At 36.4% G+C, this 18,002-nt stretch overlaps 1 protein-coding gene across 2 annotated transcripts in view; it reads right to left on the bottom strand.

Moving 5' to 3' along the window:
• LOC125228190 (serine/arginine repetitive matrix protein 1-like) overlaps nucleotides 1-16,677 on the bottom strand; it is a 48,637-nt gene extending 31,960 nt beyond the window's left edge. Inside the window, exon 1 of one of the 2 annotated variants that reach the window (XM_048132660.1) lies at nucleotides 16,479-16,677. The gene's annotated coding sequence lies outside the window, so the exon portion shown is untranslated. Of the gene's footprint in view, nucleotides 1-1,066; nucleotides 1,233-16,478 lie in introns of those variants that run through there. The other variant, XM_048132662.1, reaches the window with a different exon arrangement.
• Between the last annotated feature and the right edge of the window lie 1,325 nt (nucleotides 16,678-18,002).

Raw genomic sequence — 18,002 nt, 5'->3', positions numbered from 1 at the left:
TAACCATCATTGTATTACTAAAATAAAGCTACTACGAGTATATGATCCACTACACTAGTACATTGGGAGCGAAGTTAAGTTTTTTTAAACTTATTGTGGGGTTCAAATCTTAGTGCAGAATTTAATCAAGCAAACAAACCATGTTAAGTTTAGCAATCTTTTGATTTATATGTATACTGAAATGAAAAATTTACTGCTGATAGAAATAGCTATGTTACAATACAACATATCACAAACTACTGAAGATACACTTTTAAAATAACTCTATTAGTTTAAACCTTAAGTGACACACATCTAATAGGGACAAAGGCACAAAAAAAAAGCCGAGCTTTTTTGCGGTTTAAGTTTTTTGTGGCGAATTATGTACTCGGTTCAGAGGGGCACAAATATGTGTCCACCAGTGTACAGAAAAAAATGAACTTTCGCTCTTAACATAGGGTCTTTGTAAATAGCGATTTTAATTGAAATTCAAATAATTTAAATATGAGATCGGCTTGTACAGTCACCTGCAATAATATGTTACACGACGAGAGCCACAAAAATATCTGACAAGGATCTTATTTGTAGTCATAAGAGCGTGTCACATATTATTGCAGTTGACTTTAATTATTTTGTTGCATTAGGTTTTTATGAATATGCCTACTGCAAGTACTGCAATAAAATGAACACCCAGGTAGTTTGAATATCAAGCCCGGAACATAAATAACAAATCTGGTTCTGCAGGACAAAACCCTCACTTTCGAACCGGTCTAGAGTCTAGACTCGGATCTAAAGATCTTTGTCTGCATTATAGTAAACACAGATGTGAGTATATAAATGCCTTAGGTCAAAAGTTCAAAACATTAAATATCTCAATTACAATACATATTAAATTAAGTTTTAAGTGCAATAAACATTACTTGCTTCGTATTAAAGAAAGAAAAAAAATAAGATTTGAAGTCCCCGTGTACAACATTTTGTAGATATTACAAAATCTATTTAGAACTTTTATGCTGTAAAAAAGGATTCCAAATTTAAAATAATTGATTATGGTTTCTACAGGTAAAGATCAAAGAAAAAAACATACCATATTGATGATAAAAGCACCACTACTTTTGCTGCAAGTCTAAAACAAACTCAAATAGTCCTTCAAGATAAAGGCAACATTAAATATTGGTAGGAAAAGTTCAGTAAGAGCACTTGAAGACTAGTAAACAACAGGTAGAGGCGATACAGCGCGCGGCCGGCGCTGACGCGGGGGTGGTCGAGACTGAAGCCAGACCACATTTAGGCAACTGAAAGCGAGGCAACGCAGGCTGTGTTGTGGTTTCATTCTAGAATACGAATTTGTATAATAATATAAGTATCTACCAAATAAAAACAAAACACTATCAGCCAGATCTGGACAGCACAAACGCTCACGAAACGAAACGCTCGTGGATATCTATCTCCATTGCTCTTGCGTATTGGCGCGACAGAGGCAGACTACCTTTCGCGGCGTTTCGCGTCGCAGAAATGCCATTCGGCTACGGCATCTGGACAAAATTTAATCCAATAAAAATTACATACATATGGTGAACCAGAAAAAAAATGTCCAGACCCAATTTGAATTTGCTTATTTTTATTATTTATGACCCAACTATAAAAAACTTGAACCAAAGGACATGACAGAGCTTTGGGTTACGAAACAACCTTGAAAGACACATTATTTCCTAGTACACTCAAAGTAGATCAGCAAATAAATTAATCGACGAATTAATTACAAGGAATTCATTTGTCACAACAAATCCGAACTGATATCACGAATCTGCGATCCGGCTAATTTTAGCCTGACGTTTGACGAGCCGTATCGAGATTGTTCCATTTGGGCCGGGACAAATGTGAACCATTTATTTTAAGTTATCTTCAAATAGGTTTGACGTGAATAAAAATACTTTCAACTATAGTCAAAGATAGTGAAAACGCCAGCATCCTTTTAAAATATGAGTCACCTGAGTTGATATTCACACTTTTCACACAAGTTGTAGTTTCAATTACTCAAATACCTACATCACACAAGCGGCCAGTAACTTTCTAGGCATTAAATAGTGACCGAATAAGTTCAGGCTTAGGATTCGCTCGTCACGTTAATATTTCGGGATTACCCTGTCGTTTTCAGGCGCCATCCGCATGACCCAGATCCGAGGTCTGCGGCGGAGCCTGCGTACCTACAGAACACACATCTATACAGTTATCGCTCTTGTAGCAATGGAACAAGCTCCAAATGCACTTGTATTTATAAACCGAGAGGTCAGCCTGTTTTACACGCACTATGCAGCCGTGACACGAAAACGAGAAACAATTTATAGTATATATATCAGTAACGCATTTACACTCACGCAGAGCACCTATGAATCAAAATCTACCGTTAAAGTCGCAACACGCAACCGGTCCGTACGAAACTTTCTCGGCAAAGACAATGGAAAAAGTAAAAATGGAATAGCGTAATGTAACGATTGTCGATAACTGAATTCCCATACGATATTAATTCCGCGTAAACGCAAAAAATCTGTTACATGTGCATGTAATAGATGACACAGTTGATTATTCTCACGTTGTACAAGGAAACAATTATCGATAGATTAGCTCAGTCTATTGTGCGGGTGAAAGTTCACAGTTGATAATTCTCAGGTTTTTGCAAAATCTACGTTTAGCTATTTCGTGCAACTATGTGTGTTGTAATTAGGTGTGTCGGCTGTCACTTATGTGCAAATGAGCTTGTTTGGAAGCTAAAATTGCTAAAAACCAGTTTCACTGCAATGAGTGCATACAGAATGTTAATCCGGGTGCAAAAACAAAGAAAAATACTCCCACCCGCGATCGTGACTGCGGGGTCGATGGGTTATTTTAAAATCATTAGCTGTACGATGGCTATTACTTTAATAGGTCGTCTTCATTGCGCTACGAGCAATTAATAGTGTGGAAACTGCATGTCATAGATTAGTTTAAACGATTCTGCCGTACTTTCTCTAGCGAGTGATTGAATTAAGGCTTTATTCTCCAGGCTGGGTTTATGGTGCCCAAATGGCATTGAAAACGTATTGATTGCATCCAGTAAATCCAGTTATTGCTTCGTAGACACCGTGTGAAATTGTGAATAGGTATCATAACATTTCGCTGAAGTCATTTCACATCTAGAATAAGCCCAACTGGTATCCTCGCCTTACAGAACACTTCAGCTCCATATTCAAGAGTTGTGTTATAGCCATCAGTATTAGTGCTGGTGAGGAAACTTGCCAGATCTCAATGGGGGTGCGCTGTATCTGTATTAAGGTCGTTTACACCATGAACTAAATCTGGAGTTTAAACCGCCCATACGCTACGATGACTGCTTCCCATGGCAGTATGCTTCTTAAACGTAGTATAAAAATAGCATAATCCACTTAATCTCACATTGAATTTGTATTAAAGTGGTATAGCATTGTCGTTTCTTAATAAAGCAATTGGATGCGCGAACTCGTTGATAGTAGGGCGATTATCAAGCGCGGATATACCGCCGCCGCCGTCAGCGCGTGCGCATCCTCCCTCCATTAAGGAAATGCATTTCAGACAGTAACGAACTGGCGTAAAGCTCGGGCCTGACTCACGATTTATTTTCTAGGTGATGTATCGGATACTGGACGGCACAGTATATATCACATCGAATAGGCATGCTAAGGGGATTTTTCAGGAAATATTTGTTCAGCACAGGATTATTCTATACTAGCAGAGGCAGGGTTATAAAAATCGCTGTGAACCTATCTTGGTTTGATTCTAAAGTTCTTTAGTATGTATCATTTCGTGGTAGTTCTTACATAGACTTTTAAGGAGATATTTTTATACAAAAACCTAAAGTTGAAGTACTGTTACTGGCAGAGTTACTATTTTTAGACGCGCATTGCATTTGTAAGCAAATTCATCGCAGGATCAAGTCAATAAATACTACTAACTTTCAATGTCAAAAGCGATAGTATTAGAGATCACTTCTCTCTCTCACTTCACTCTACTAAATAGATACGATTACCTATAAACTATGAACTTTATCGTATCTGTCTGTAGATTAATCAAGAGATAGACCTTTAATAAACCTACACGGCAAGCCTTGTAGAAAGTACCGTACTCAACTTTACAAGCTTTTGGCCGTCCATAGTGTAGTTATTACGTGAAAATGCAGGCGAAAGTGATTTTCGTTTAATAATCGGTGCTTTACAGTCAAAAACAGGATGCTGGCGACTTTCTACAGTAAATTGGTATCATAAACCTGGCTAAAAGCTCATTGAAATATCCGTAAATGCAAAATTGGAGATGAATGTATAACCATTCGGTATTTTAAGATATGCTGCAAGTTAAATTACATTATTAATATATATTGGTTAAATTATAGTTTAACCAAGTTAAAGCCATACAATAAAATTACAATCGTGATTTTAAACCAGCAAAACCAAGCTACATAAATACAAAGCTAGAATTTTGTATAATATTGGTTTTCAATACGGTCTACGGAGAGTTAAAACGTGTTTTTATTGACACCTAATGTGAGGGCCTAGGTATGGTATGAGATAGTTATTACACTACCTACGACTGAAAAGGTATCCGAATTCTATTTGCGAATTCATTCATGTCCAGAGCCCAGAATTGAAACTCTATCATCAAAGACAAAAAGCGATGGACAGTGTGGACATTGCACACCACACTTTAGGTACGGTACTTATGTTGCCTATCTTATGGTGCACAGACCTGGATATTTACATATAAAATAAAAAACAAAATACGATCATGCCAGCGTGCTATGGAACTAGGGTGTGCAAACCGGTTAACCGGTTAACCGAAAAACCGGTTAACCGAGACTTTTTGGCCTCTGTTAAAAACCGGTTTTTATAGTCTCTAACCGGTTAATAACCGAAACCGTATTTATTTCTCAAAATTTGGAAAATTAGGCATTAAAAGGTTCAAAAATACGTATTTATTTAATGTTTTGTAATACATAATAAAGATTTATTCATTACTTTTCATTGACAACATTATTATCTGTAATGATTTTATTTTAAAAATTAGTCCCGTGTCTACTCAATTATACATTTTATACAATACAGTAGAGTCCGGTTAGTATATTACGACTCCGCATAGACCTAACGTCCAACCTCTTACAACGAAACGACATAAGCACAGGTATTTATTTGGTTTTCGTATGTGATAGTATGAAAGTACATCCGTTTATTACGACTCCGATTTTAACGACCAGCCGCTTTTTACGACACATTTTACACAGAATCCGTCCGTCAAGTCCGGTTGCAACGACGAGCGACAACGTTTTTAGTTTTACTAGTAAATTGAGGAAACAAAGCTACTTCCACCCGAGCACGGCCCCCTGTCTTGCCTACAACAAGTAGCAAGATTTTGAAGTATTGCTTTTAAAATTTTAACAATTTGTTCGCCTCGGGTCTAATCTTATAAGCTAAATAGAACCCAATTTGCATTTTTCGATTGCGTATAAACTAGCTTTACTTACAAATGATGAGCAAGCACGCATACTAAAAAGGACTTTTTTAACTAAACAAGTCACAATAAAATAAGGTATTAATACTATGATAATAATACCCTGTAAATAAACCTATTGATTGAAATGTTTTAGTAATAGAGATGTAGATATTACTTTTAATAAAAAGAAATGAAATTCGTTTTGTACGACATCCGGTTAGTACGACACGACGTAATATCAGCGGTCCCTTGAGCGTCGTTGTAACCGGAGTCTACCGTATATTTCAAACTATATTTTTTAAAAGAAAGGCAAAATGGAGATCTTGGTTTTCTTACATCAATTGCTTGTATTACTAGGGGCTCTGGGAGCTGTAGACATGCCTAGAAAACGCAAAACTGACGAATCACATTCAAACCACACAAGCCTATTTTAGCAATATCCGCATTTACCAAATTTCCAAAAACTGGAATTAACTGGATAAAAATGATCTTCATCGTGCAAGTAATACCTGCTACGATATCATCAACATCAGAATTCTTAAAGGCAATTGTAATTATTGCGTAGTACGGCCATTTACTAAAAATCCTCAAAACCGGTTAATAACCGGTTAACCGGTTTTGAAGGAAAAGTCTCGGTTATTAACCGGTTTTTTAAGTTAACCGGTTTTTGCATACCCTATATGGAACGAAGCATCCTAGGACATGCTAGGACTAAAACTTATAGACAAACAAAGAAGCGATGACATACGAGGGACGTTCAAAAAGTAATGAGAATTCTCTAATTCCTGTATCTTGATTAAATTTTTCTTAACTTGTCCATGTATTTAGCAGTACTCATTAAAGTGAAATTGCATAATTCAAATTTTTACTACTTTCATTTGTTTTTCTTTGATATGTAAATAATTGACACAAGGTGGGGGATGAAAATTTTCAGTAAAATAAGAGCATGTTTTCATGAATATTTGACATGTTGTGAGTTCATTTCTGACATGAATATCAAAAATAATCATACTTTAAATTAAAGCTGGGTTTATCCTTTGTTAGTAACACACAGACCAACCCCTATAGACATCTATTACAAGACGACTCGCGGTCGCCAGCCTTCCTAGTATTTGCACTGATATAAGCGCGGGCGCTCGCCGTGCCCGATCAGTATCGACCAAGTAACAGACCCGAAAGCAGCGCGTGTTTTTCGCACAAAAAAATTGGAAAAGGGTATTTTGATGCCTTAAAGATGTCCACCTGTAGTGTGAAATGGTGTGGAAAGGTAACAAGAAGCTCAAATTTAAAAACAGACGGCATTACATTCCACAAATAAGTCATATTTATAATTTATTCAGAGCCGGCATAGGTCAACTTACATTGGCCACTTACGCGTCAGTAGAGGGACAGTCATACTTCTGTCCCTTTTCATCTGGCGCGACTGCCCGCCGTCCTTGAAACGGCCAATCACAGCGCGCTTAACACATTCCCCGCCCGCTCCTCGCACCCCAAACACTGGTGACTCGTATCGCGAACCAAATATACAAGACTGCCACTCTATAGGAGGTTCTCTGTGTAGTAACATCAATAAAAAAAGTTCGTATTCGTATGTAATGTTCGTATGTAAGATACATTTTCAAACGGTATGGTATCCAAAAAAACTCTAGGTGCTGTTTTGGGTCATGTTCACGATTTTTACAGATTATCACGAAAATTGAGAATATAGATTGGAAACAAAATTACGTTAGTATTAAAGAAGAACATACAATCATTTTAATATTAAAAAAATGATTAGTTAAAATAAGAACATTTTAAACAAACAAATAATAATGTTTTTGGCCTTCAAAATGACAGTCGACAGGGCCGAACCCTCAAATTGCCGAGGGTGCTGCTCAAGTTAGTGTATTTAAAGCTACAAGTGGCATACCTAATATTGAAGGTAATATAAGGATAATTAATATTCTATACCCGACCTTTAAATAAAATTGTAAAATAATCGCTACTCTGAAGTATAATGAAGTGAAGTGCTTACTGACATGGTATTTAGACTATCGTTAAGATTTTAATTTTTAAAGGGGGCAAAAAAAAATAATTGAAATAATTAAATATGTAAATAAATCACAAAAGAGTTACTTTTAATTATAAAAATATAAGGCTACTTACATTCTTATGTTTTAATACTCATTATCATTACTTATTGAACGCCCCTCGTACGCAGGAAAACAAAAATAATAGATGCAGTACAACACACTCAAAGGCTAAAGTGGAAATGGGCTGGACATCTTGCCAGGGTCACAGATAACAGATGGACAAACGTGTCACAAAATGGTTGGGTCCAAGCGGGAAAAGGAGGTCAGGAAAACCAAAAAATCATTGGGTCAATGAAATCAAAAACATAGCGGGGACAGACTGGATGGAAAAGGCACAAAAAAGAAGTGATTGGAGGCAGCTGGAGGAGACCTATACCCGAACAGGGGCCATATCTTAACCACGTTTTTAGATTGAAATATTTACAGATTGTTAAAACTTATTTTAAGTCATGGAAATAAAGGCTATGTTATGTTATGTTACTTATGTTGGAGAACCGACGCTATGATCTATCAGTTCAGTTTGTAAGCTGAATATTTAGCTTACTGACAGCTTACAAGGTGTTCCAGGAACTGACGAAAGACTCCATGTGCATGCACAAAGGACTGCCGCTAATTTTAGCGTTGCTCCGCGTTCCTCACATAGCCGCCGCTTTAAGCGACGTGCTGTCGCGTCGCACAACAAACTATTTCCATCTTCGCGGTTTGTAGAGGTAGGCCGAGAAGAAATGTCGTCTTATATTTGGAGCAGTTTAGCAAGATGGGCTTGAATGTTATAGCTGTCTATGCTTTTGCCTGCTTCGGTCTGTATGAAATGATGTATGGGTCAAAAACTTATAACAGTCTTTTCAAGGAGTGCGACAATATATAGTACCTAAGAAGAGCCAGACAACAGGTCGTCAGAGGACTATCTTCAGTAGGTATCACACTGAATACATATAATATCAGTTCAGCGGGTTAAATGTGACAAGAACAGAATGCTTTAAGAACTTTCAATTTTGTAGGAGTAATTTGAATGCAAATTGTGAGGTTGCGAACTAAGTATCAAAATGTGATCATGCCAAAATCAACATAGTGTAATATCTAAGGGTGCAATTAGCACCTAAGACTTAAGAGGATGTGTAACAACCAATTTAACAACCATCAAATTTAATTACCAGGTTAATTATAGCTGCATGCTGGTTTCGCAGCACGATACTCGTACTTTAAGAAAGATACTCGTACTTTAAGAAGAGATTCTGCGTTAAAGTATCTGACTTTAACGCAGAATCTTTCAGCAATCGCTAAAGAGATACAGACGATTACTTAGGAATTGATGGCCAGAGTACCATTAAGCAGTTAAAGTATTGACGGAAAGCTAAACACTCTACAGTTACTGTTTCTATTTGGGTGTAATTACTGCTATAAAGACTTCCTTGTATGGCGTATGTTTTTAAGATTTAGGCAATCCTTGCTCGTTTCTTTAATAGTCGTTTGTTTTAATTTACGCTAGTCTAGGCTTACAATTCTTGTCAAGATGTAATATAACAATAGTGCGTGATTGAAACTCTTGTTTCTTGGCCAATTTGCAAAACGAAACTTAAATGCTAACTACGACAAGGCTATCTTCATTATCAACACGGTTTGAATTTAATCTTGCGGTTTGTAGCCTCTAAGTTACTGTGTCTGTAGTAGCGGAGCTATTTAATTCGACTAATTGTCAGTAAAAACTTTATATTCAATTATTATTTACGTCATAAAAGTGATGAAAAACAATACTTATTTCGTCTTTAATATAACGAAATTCGGAATTAGTAATTGGTCGGAAATGTTTATAAATTACATAAAATACTACTTAGTTGACTTCTTTGTACCGATAGATACGATGACACCTCTACACTAGGCAATCAGAAGACCTAGAACACCGAAGTTCGCAAATCGTGGAGTCACTCTTTCGATTCGGGAATTTCTACTAGGTACTCAGTTACCTAGCAAAAGCGTTGCTAGGGCTGCGATCTTTTGTACTTCCCCGGTTGGGCTTCCCCATTTGACGATATTAATACACCGTTTATTCACACGTAATGTATAATCAATAAAAGACTATTCACGCAATTCGTTCACGAATGATATTCTCGACATTGTCGTTATCCCCAACTGTCGGCCTTGAATTTTATTCGACTTTGTTTTAACCCTCGACGTAGAAAAAGGGTCTAATAAAGTTAATATTTATTTGTCTGTGATGGGTATAATATAATGTTGCAATGAATAAGACAAGCTACACAATGGGTTATGGTTTTAACCGTTTTAACGCCCATTTCTTTACGGCAGTTATTGTCAACGTCATTGTAGAAATTTCAATATGCTGGTAGGATTGTAATAATTCTGTATGGGTTCACCTAGCCAATTTAATTATTTATCCGTATGTAACAGTACAAGATTGTTTTCGTGTTAAGACATAAACAATTTATAATGACACTATTTTTTCGTTTTGACATCGCTAATTTACACCCAAGTCTTCACCGTTCAAGCTGTTCTGAAAAACTATCGATTTGATACCCTGTCGACCTTAGGTACCTATTTCGTAAATGTCACAGTCTGACGTCACGTCACGGCCTATGTAAACCGTTACCTTATAAATTTATAGCTGCAGTAGCACTAAGTCTGCGATTTAATAAGTGTAATAACTATATCAGATCGGATACTCGTTACTTTGGATATTGCTGCTTTATGGCTCTCTTCGCTTCTAATCCTGTTATTCGGACCGTTATTTTTACAGTGTTACTGAAGTGCCGGCGTAAGAGAAATATTAGGTGAAGAGTAATGGGCACTTTTTTATGATTTCAAATTTCAATTACTATTACAATTCTGGGAATGTGGAGCTCTAGAGGTTTGGTTCATCTGACCCGCTAGCAAGACCTTTGTTTTCACGCGTAATCAAGTATGGAATGGAATCACGCGAGATAACGATAGCCATAAGCATTAAGCAAGTTGCTGACTCAATATTCAAAACATAAAATAAAGATCGCCGTCAATCGTCAATTCTGAACTGCAAGGGAAAAAATACAACTCGCCAAAAAGAATTAGACAGTATAGGCACTGGTCCCACCGCGAGCTAGTAAACTATGAGCTATCGGCTATAAAAACGAACAAAAGATAATCACTCCCGTGTAAATAAAAGAGACACGGCGATGTTTATAGTTACTCGCTCAGCGGTGTCTATAAATCTAAAGACCCCGGGTTCTGCATACCAATCTACCTGAAGCAAAATGTTAGATTCTAGATATCTAATACCTGAGTGTTTATTTGTGTTGTGCGTACAGGCGGAAGGCGAGGGAACGAGTTAGTGAAACATGAATCCAGGTCAACCTAGCTTAATAACCCCGCGCAGGTTCGCAAAGGTTGCGATAAAGGTTAATACTGACTTCCTGGCAAAGGCGAACGAACAATGAATACATCATAAAGCTTTACAGCTAATAAAGCTTCTAAATGTTACAGGGAACAATGAAATGGGGTGAAATGAAAGGCTGGTCACCAGAATAAAAATAAAAGGCAACGTTCGGCAAAAATTGCAAGGAAAACATTTTCAAACACAAGATAAAAGTCTCTTTAAGATAGTAGTCGACATTGGGGAACAATTAACTTTTAAGTGTTTAATAACAAGGTAAACCATTTAAATGACAAAGATCAATGTAAAACTTGGAAACAAAACGACCTCATGCGAGTAGGTATTTACTGTTTTTACAAATATCACCATAAATTACTTAATTTGGTAAATACAGTTACAGCTAGATCTATATGGCGTCTATATGCAATTAAAATACAATGAACTTACACGACTACTAAGAGCAATTAGACCAAACTGAGAACAATTGGGGAGTCTCAAGGAATGTATTGTTCAAGACTGTCACCAATGACGCGAGCGCGACTTGTTATGTTTTATTTATTTTTATTTTATTTAATCTTTATTGCACAAAATAAAACAGCGTACAAAAGGCGAAATTAATGCCGTAAGGCATTCTCTACCAGTCAACCATTAGGCAAAGCTGAAAGTTGTAGGCGGTGCAAAACGTGATTAAAACAAGATAATTTGGTACTTTTAGGACACAATACATACAACCATAAATAATACATAATATATAAACATACACAAAATACATACATAATATTAATACAAATACATGTAAAATACATAATTATACATAATATAAAATCAGATGAAACTCACGAATCAATGGCAACAACAACTTTCATCAACTGCCAGCAAAATACTCATTTAGAGCTTTTTAGGGTTCCGTAGTCAACTAGGAACCCTTATAGTTTCGCCATGTCTGTCTGTCCGTCCGTCCGTCCGCGGATAATCTCAGTAACCGTAAGCACTAGAAAGCTGAAATTTGGTACCAATATGTATATCAATCACGCCAACAAAGTGCAAAAATAAAAATGGAAAAAAATGTTTTATTAGGGTACCCCCCTACATTTAAAGTGGGGCTGATATTTTTTTTCATTCCAACCCCAACGTGTGATATATTGTTGGATAGGTATTGAAAAATGAATACGGGTTTACTAAGATCGTTTTTTGATAATACTAATATTTTCGGAAATAATCGCTCCTAAAGGGAAAAAAAGTGCGTCCCCCCCCCCTCTAACTTTTGAACCATATGTTTAAAAAATATGAAAAAAATCACAAAAGTAGAACTTTGTAAATACTTTCTAGGAAAATTGTTTTGAACTTGATAGGTTCAGTAGTTTTTGATAAAAATACGGAAAACTACGGAACCCTACACTGAGCGTGGCCCGACACGCTCTTGGCCGGTTTTTAAAAGTAAACCTGCTCAGACACTGCCTAATTTTGACAGGGAGACTATTCCAAAGCCGAGCTGCCTGAATAGAAAAGGAATAGGACATGTAACCTGTTCGGTGGGATATTTTGAGTTTGAACAAGTTTTTAATAAGATCGAAGTACATGAAAGCATGAATAAAATTGTGCCGAAGTTTCGCCGAGAAAGTTAGTAATGATAAATAAAGTTAGAATATAGTATCGTAGGACGTAGGACAACATTAATCAATGCATAAGTAAGTAATTATAAAAAACACCTTGTAGAATTAATCGTGTCAAGCACATCAAGAATGGTAAAATTCCGTAGGTACCGATAAAAAATCTGACTAACACAGCGCGGAAATGCCGATGCAGACGATCGTCAGGACTTTGTGGTCAGCTTAATACATCATTTACACGATCTAGTCTCAATTACCGCATCCTCGGTATTTGCATCACGTCTTACGTCAGATACTGTCGCATCTAATATTGCGTGTTATAATACCTTTACCTAATGTTCTTCGCACGCGACATTAAATATCGTCAAAGTCAGCCTGTAATTTGAGTGAAATATGTAGCATGAGCTCTGAGGTCAAATGTTGTTTACGTTTTGTTTCAGATTGCTGTTCTCTAACGGTGGGTTGTATCGTAATATTCGTAATACGATTTTAATTGCCTAATTGCGTACTAGCGCATATGTATAAGAAAGAAGCGAAGAGGTCTGTTAAAACAGTCGGCAATGTGTCACACATAATACAACGCGCACAACTATGTGTGATTTATTATATAGATTTGGAACAGTTCATGAGATACAGATATTAATGTAAATTGATCCCAAAATATCCAATTTAATAATGTGCATAGCATGTAAATTACAAAGTTACGGTCAAATGAACCTATGGAATAGGATAGTCTGCACATATAAAAGAACCAGTATAGTCTGTCTCTGTATAATAAAAACAAATGTCAAACAAAAAGAGTTTCCGTCATCAACGACGCTTACAGTCAGTAAGATAAATACGGTCAAGACTCGAGACATCTGCTGCAGACCAAAAAAACCGGCCAAGAGCGTGTCGGGCCACGCTCAGTGTAGGGTTCCGTAGTTTTCCGTATTTTTCTCAAAAACTACTGAACCTATCAAGTTCAAAACAATTTTCCTAGAAAGTCTTCATAAAGTTCTACTTTTGTGATTTTTTTTCATATTTTTTAAACATATGGTTCAAAAGTTAGAGGGGGGGGGGACGCACTTTTTTCCTTTAGGAGCGATTATTTCCGAAAATATTAATATTATCAAAAAACGATCTAAGTAAACCCTTATTCATTTTTAAATACCTATCCAACAATATATCACATGTTGGGGTTGGAATGAAAAAAAATATTAGCTTTACATGTAGGGGGGGTACCCTAATAAAACATTTTTTTCCATTTTTTATTTTTCACTTTGTTGGCGTGATTGATATACATATTGGTACCAAATTTCAGCTTTCTAGTGCTTACGGTTACTGAGATTATCCGCGGACGGACGGACGGACAGACAGACATGGCGAAACTATAAGGGTTCCTAGTTGACTACGGAACCCTAAAAACACTGAATGAAACCACGCTGTAAGATTACAAGCTGCACGCCCAATTAAGCCCGAGTTGCACTGAAACTGTTGTAAACAAAGTGAAGGCAAATTGAAATCGTCACGGGCAGCGTTCACTCGCTGCGTTATGAAAGATAGACCCGGCCATATTTTGACCCGGTTACTCGTTCGCCTACTTTTGGAGATCGGAATCTGTATATACGAGAGTATTATATTCTTTGATATACAGTGAGATGAGTAGTGATTATATACATATTTTTAATTACACTAATATGAACTTCAAGAAAGAGTTTTCCTGTTTTTACTGGTGGCAGAGTGAGTGACACTGGGCAACTTTGTCGCCGTGGGGCGCATACTCTTAACTCCTCGATCCTCGAGTGTCAGATTGATTTTTGAGTTAATTGGAATTTTGATTTTATTCTAATGAATCAAATTTCAAATTCGATTGACGTAATCGGCCGGGAGTCGGCCGGCCGACACTCCAAAATCTAAGAGTTATATCCTCTACAAGTAAATAGTTTCCCCGCTGAAAAGGATTCCGCGGTTGAGAGATTTTTAAAAATCTGCAGACTTGAATCTTTTTCTAGATAGACGCGTAGTCAAACTTCTACAAAATGAAATAACGAGATCTTAAGGACGTGTACTGGGTGTCTACAACCCGGCTCTGTAGTTTTTTTCCTGGTGAGAAAACCTAAAACCGACAGTTTTAATGTTTGTATTGTTACATTTCTTGTCTCGTCGATCTCATTTTCTTGTCGTCGACTTTGCCGAGACTTCGTAAGCGGAGCACTCATTACACACACGGAACAAAAACAGCCGTTACGTTTCGTATTTCTTAACGGTCGCACGTGACAATTAAAGGAAACAATTAATAAGACAGTAAATCAAATTTAACCGTCGAAGCCGTTAATAAAAGGCAGTTCGCAATTCAGCGCGCGCGCATTGCCATCGCTAAGAATGCTGACGCTGGCCAGTATCAAAGAGATCTCTTATTACGCAAAATCGCTACACAGCTTGCGGTCAACTTTATCCTGGTTTACTAGGAACTTTACTAGAAAAGTTGTTAGAATATGGTGCGAGCAGTTATGGACGAAATAAGTTTAATGCCGCCTAAAATAAACGCGTTGCGTCATCTAGCTCCCCTAGACACAAGCGACGCGGAAATCTGGCATAATATTATGACTTGCTGCGTTATGCTTTCAGAGATATTTGAAGGTATGTGAATACAATGCTGCATGCTAGCTAGAAATATCGGTATTAGAACAGGGGATACACACTTAAAAGAGTTTTGAATCATTTACGGTTATTTTCATTAGACTAGAGAGAATATTTTCTACGCAACTTCGACATTTACCCGCCTTCTTCAGTTTTCCGTGATCATGATGCATGCAACCTGCGTCGAAATATCGGGAGCTCGACAAAAATCAAAAAGGTAATCACTGTCTACATCCAGGTCAATATATGCAAAAACACCTTATAAAACAAAGTCCACCGCCACATCTGTCTGTGTGTCTGTTTGTCTGATAGTATGACTGTGGTAAACTCCAAAATTATTGAACAGATTTTCATGCGGTTTTCACCCATGATTAGAGTGATCTTGAGAAAAGTATAGGTACCTATATAATCTCCAATATGTTCCAATCAAGTAAGAAAAACATCCCACATCAATTGAGATAAAACCAAACAATGAATGGTGGGGTGGAGTTGTTTACTCTTTTATTAGTCTACAAAAACCTGATAGATGTTTTTACAGTTATTTCTGTTCCTACACCATAAATTTAATTGACACTATCTTCAATCAAAGGAAGCATACCATAAAGGTGCAAACTAACGTTGCATGTCTTATAAATAGTAAGACAAATATAGGAAAAACTACATTACATAATCTAATTAGAAACATAGTTTAGACGTCAAATAATAAATTGCATGTAACAATTGGTGCGAGACAGTCTAAGTGGGCTGTAACAAAAACAACTGAACAATTAAGTGGGAGCATGTTTGATGAAATAACAACCAATCAATACGAGGAACAGAAATCAACCATTTGGTGGATAACAATTTCATTAAGTATAAAATTAGCTTTGGAGAACCAATTAATTGTACCTATTGTTTTTGGATTAGGTAAATGAGTTTAAAAATATAATGCCTTATAGTAGGTATTTAGTGATGCATAACCAGCATCACATTTTTATTAAAAAAAACAATAAATGAGTATTTGATAATCAATAAATCCCGTGACTAAAGTTAGCTCACAATACATAGTAAAAACAAAGTAACAAACCTTAGATCTTTAAATCAATGCAACGGATTTTGTTGCGGTCTTTTACTATATCAGATTGAGTGATTCAAGAGGAATGTTTATAAGTTTAGTATACCCGTGCGAAGCCGGGGTAGGTCGTAGTGGTGTTAATAAAAAATGTGATTTAGTAGTTTAAAAACTTTGTTATATGTATCTAGAAGTTAAGGACAACCACTGGGTTTAGTAAATATTATTTTCATAATACTTAAAAAGAAGAACAGCAATAAAATTAAGAATTATTGTTATATACATACCTGTTAACTCCCAAAATCGATGTGTGGTGCTTTATCTACTGAAAAGCCAGTAAAATTAAAACTATCACAAAAGTAACTTGTGCAACCGAATTAGCCAGTAGATATTTGTATCTTTTAATCACATATAAGTCCAATTTAATACAAAAACACGACAAAACTTAAAATTGAAGATAAAATCAAGCCGTAACTACCAGACGCATTGAACCAACGCTTGCACAGATAAAGTACAAATCTGAAGGCCGCTGTACACACATGGCCAACAGCTCCACCAACCCCCTTGGCCATGTGTGTAGAGGGCTACTTGGCCGTAAGTTGGCAGTTGGCGCTAGCGCTTGCCGGCCAACCGATTCGTGTCGGTTTTTTGTCCACACATCAAAGGATCTTGGCGCCAATGGCCAACTGCGTTTACACATTGGCGCTTCATTCAGTTGGTCGTCAGCCGTCAGAGAGGACGGTAGTGAAATATTTACGAAAATAATAAGTTTATCTATGTCAATAATAGTGTAGATTTTAGGAAATAAAATAACCTTGCAAATGTTTAATGTATTTCCTAAAAAAGATAAATGTTCTTATCATAATATTAAAAAAATTGTTAATATTTCAAATAATTTAATTTTACTACGGGGTTATTATTTTTTAATCAAATTTTTCTGTCAATGTCTATGATCTAGAATTTCCTAGATTTTTCCATTCCACGTCCATCTTTCATGAAGAGCCAATGCCAAGTGATTGGTTCGCCAATGTGTAAACAGCGGCTCTAATCTTGGCCAAGGGCTTTCACAAAGGGTTGGTGGAGCTGTTGGCCATGTGTGTACAGGGGCCATGACGTACAAAAAGGACAGGACACAAGAAAATTCATTAGTTATCAGTTCTTGCAACTTGGATGTCTGCCAACACTGACATAGCACACAAATTTGTTCAAAATTCAAATTTATTCTATTAGTCCCACCGATAACATATTAGATAATAGGATTGGTTTCAGAACAAAATAAATGAACCAAGAGTAAATTTCCATATATATTTTAATATGGCTTAAAATTAAAATCAATGGATTTCAAAATATCATTTGAAATTGCTCTCCACTCATAATTTTCTATTACTTCATCTGTGGTATTTATTTTGATGTCATTACGACATTTACAGAAGCGTTCGAATCTTTGGTGTATTATCCTAATCTATTAGTAAAACTTTTGTAGTTATTGATTCTAGCAAAGAAAAATGTTCATGGATAATTTGATTGTGTTGACTGTAAACAATTAGCATATATTTTTCATTATTTTCGGTAGTGTCATCTGGGTTACTTTTGAACGTTTTCATCCGAAGTTGATAATGTAGAGTCATATTTGAATGTACTGTTTAAAAAGTCAAACAAAAATAATGCATGCAAACAGCGTTGCCATATGGGTACGCATCGGTACGCACGGCGTACTATTTTATCGTCGTGTGTACCCGCGTACTCACCAGCCGTTTTGCGTACTATTTTATAATTTATCAACTGTTACCTACTACTCCTCTTGAAAAGAA

The sequence above is a fragment of the Leguminivora glycinivorella genome, chromosome 7 (assembly GCF_023078275.1).
Source record: "Leguminivora glycinivorella isolate SPB_JAAS2020 chromosome 7, LegGlyc_1.1, whole genome shotgun sequence".
Taxonomy (NCBI): Eukaryota; Metazoa; Arthropoda; class Insecta; order Lepidoptera; family Tortricidae; genus Leguminivora; species Leguminivora glycinivorella.
Note: the sequence above shows the minus strand (reverse complement) of the source record. Positions and strands in the feature narration are given on the sequence as shown.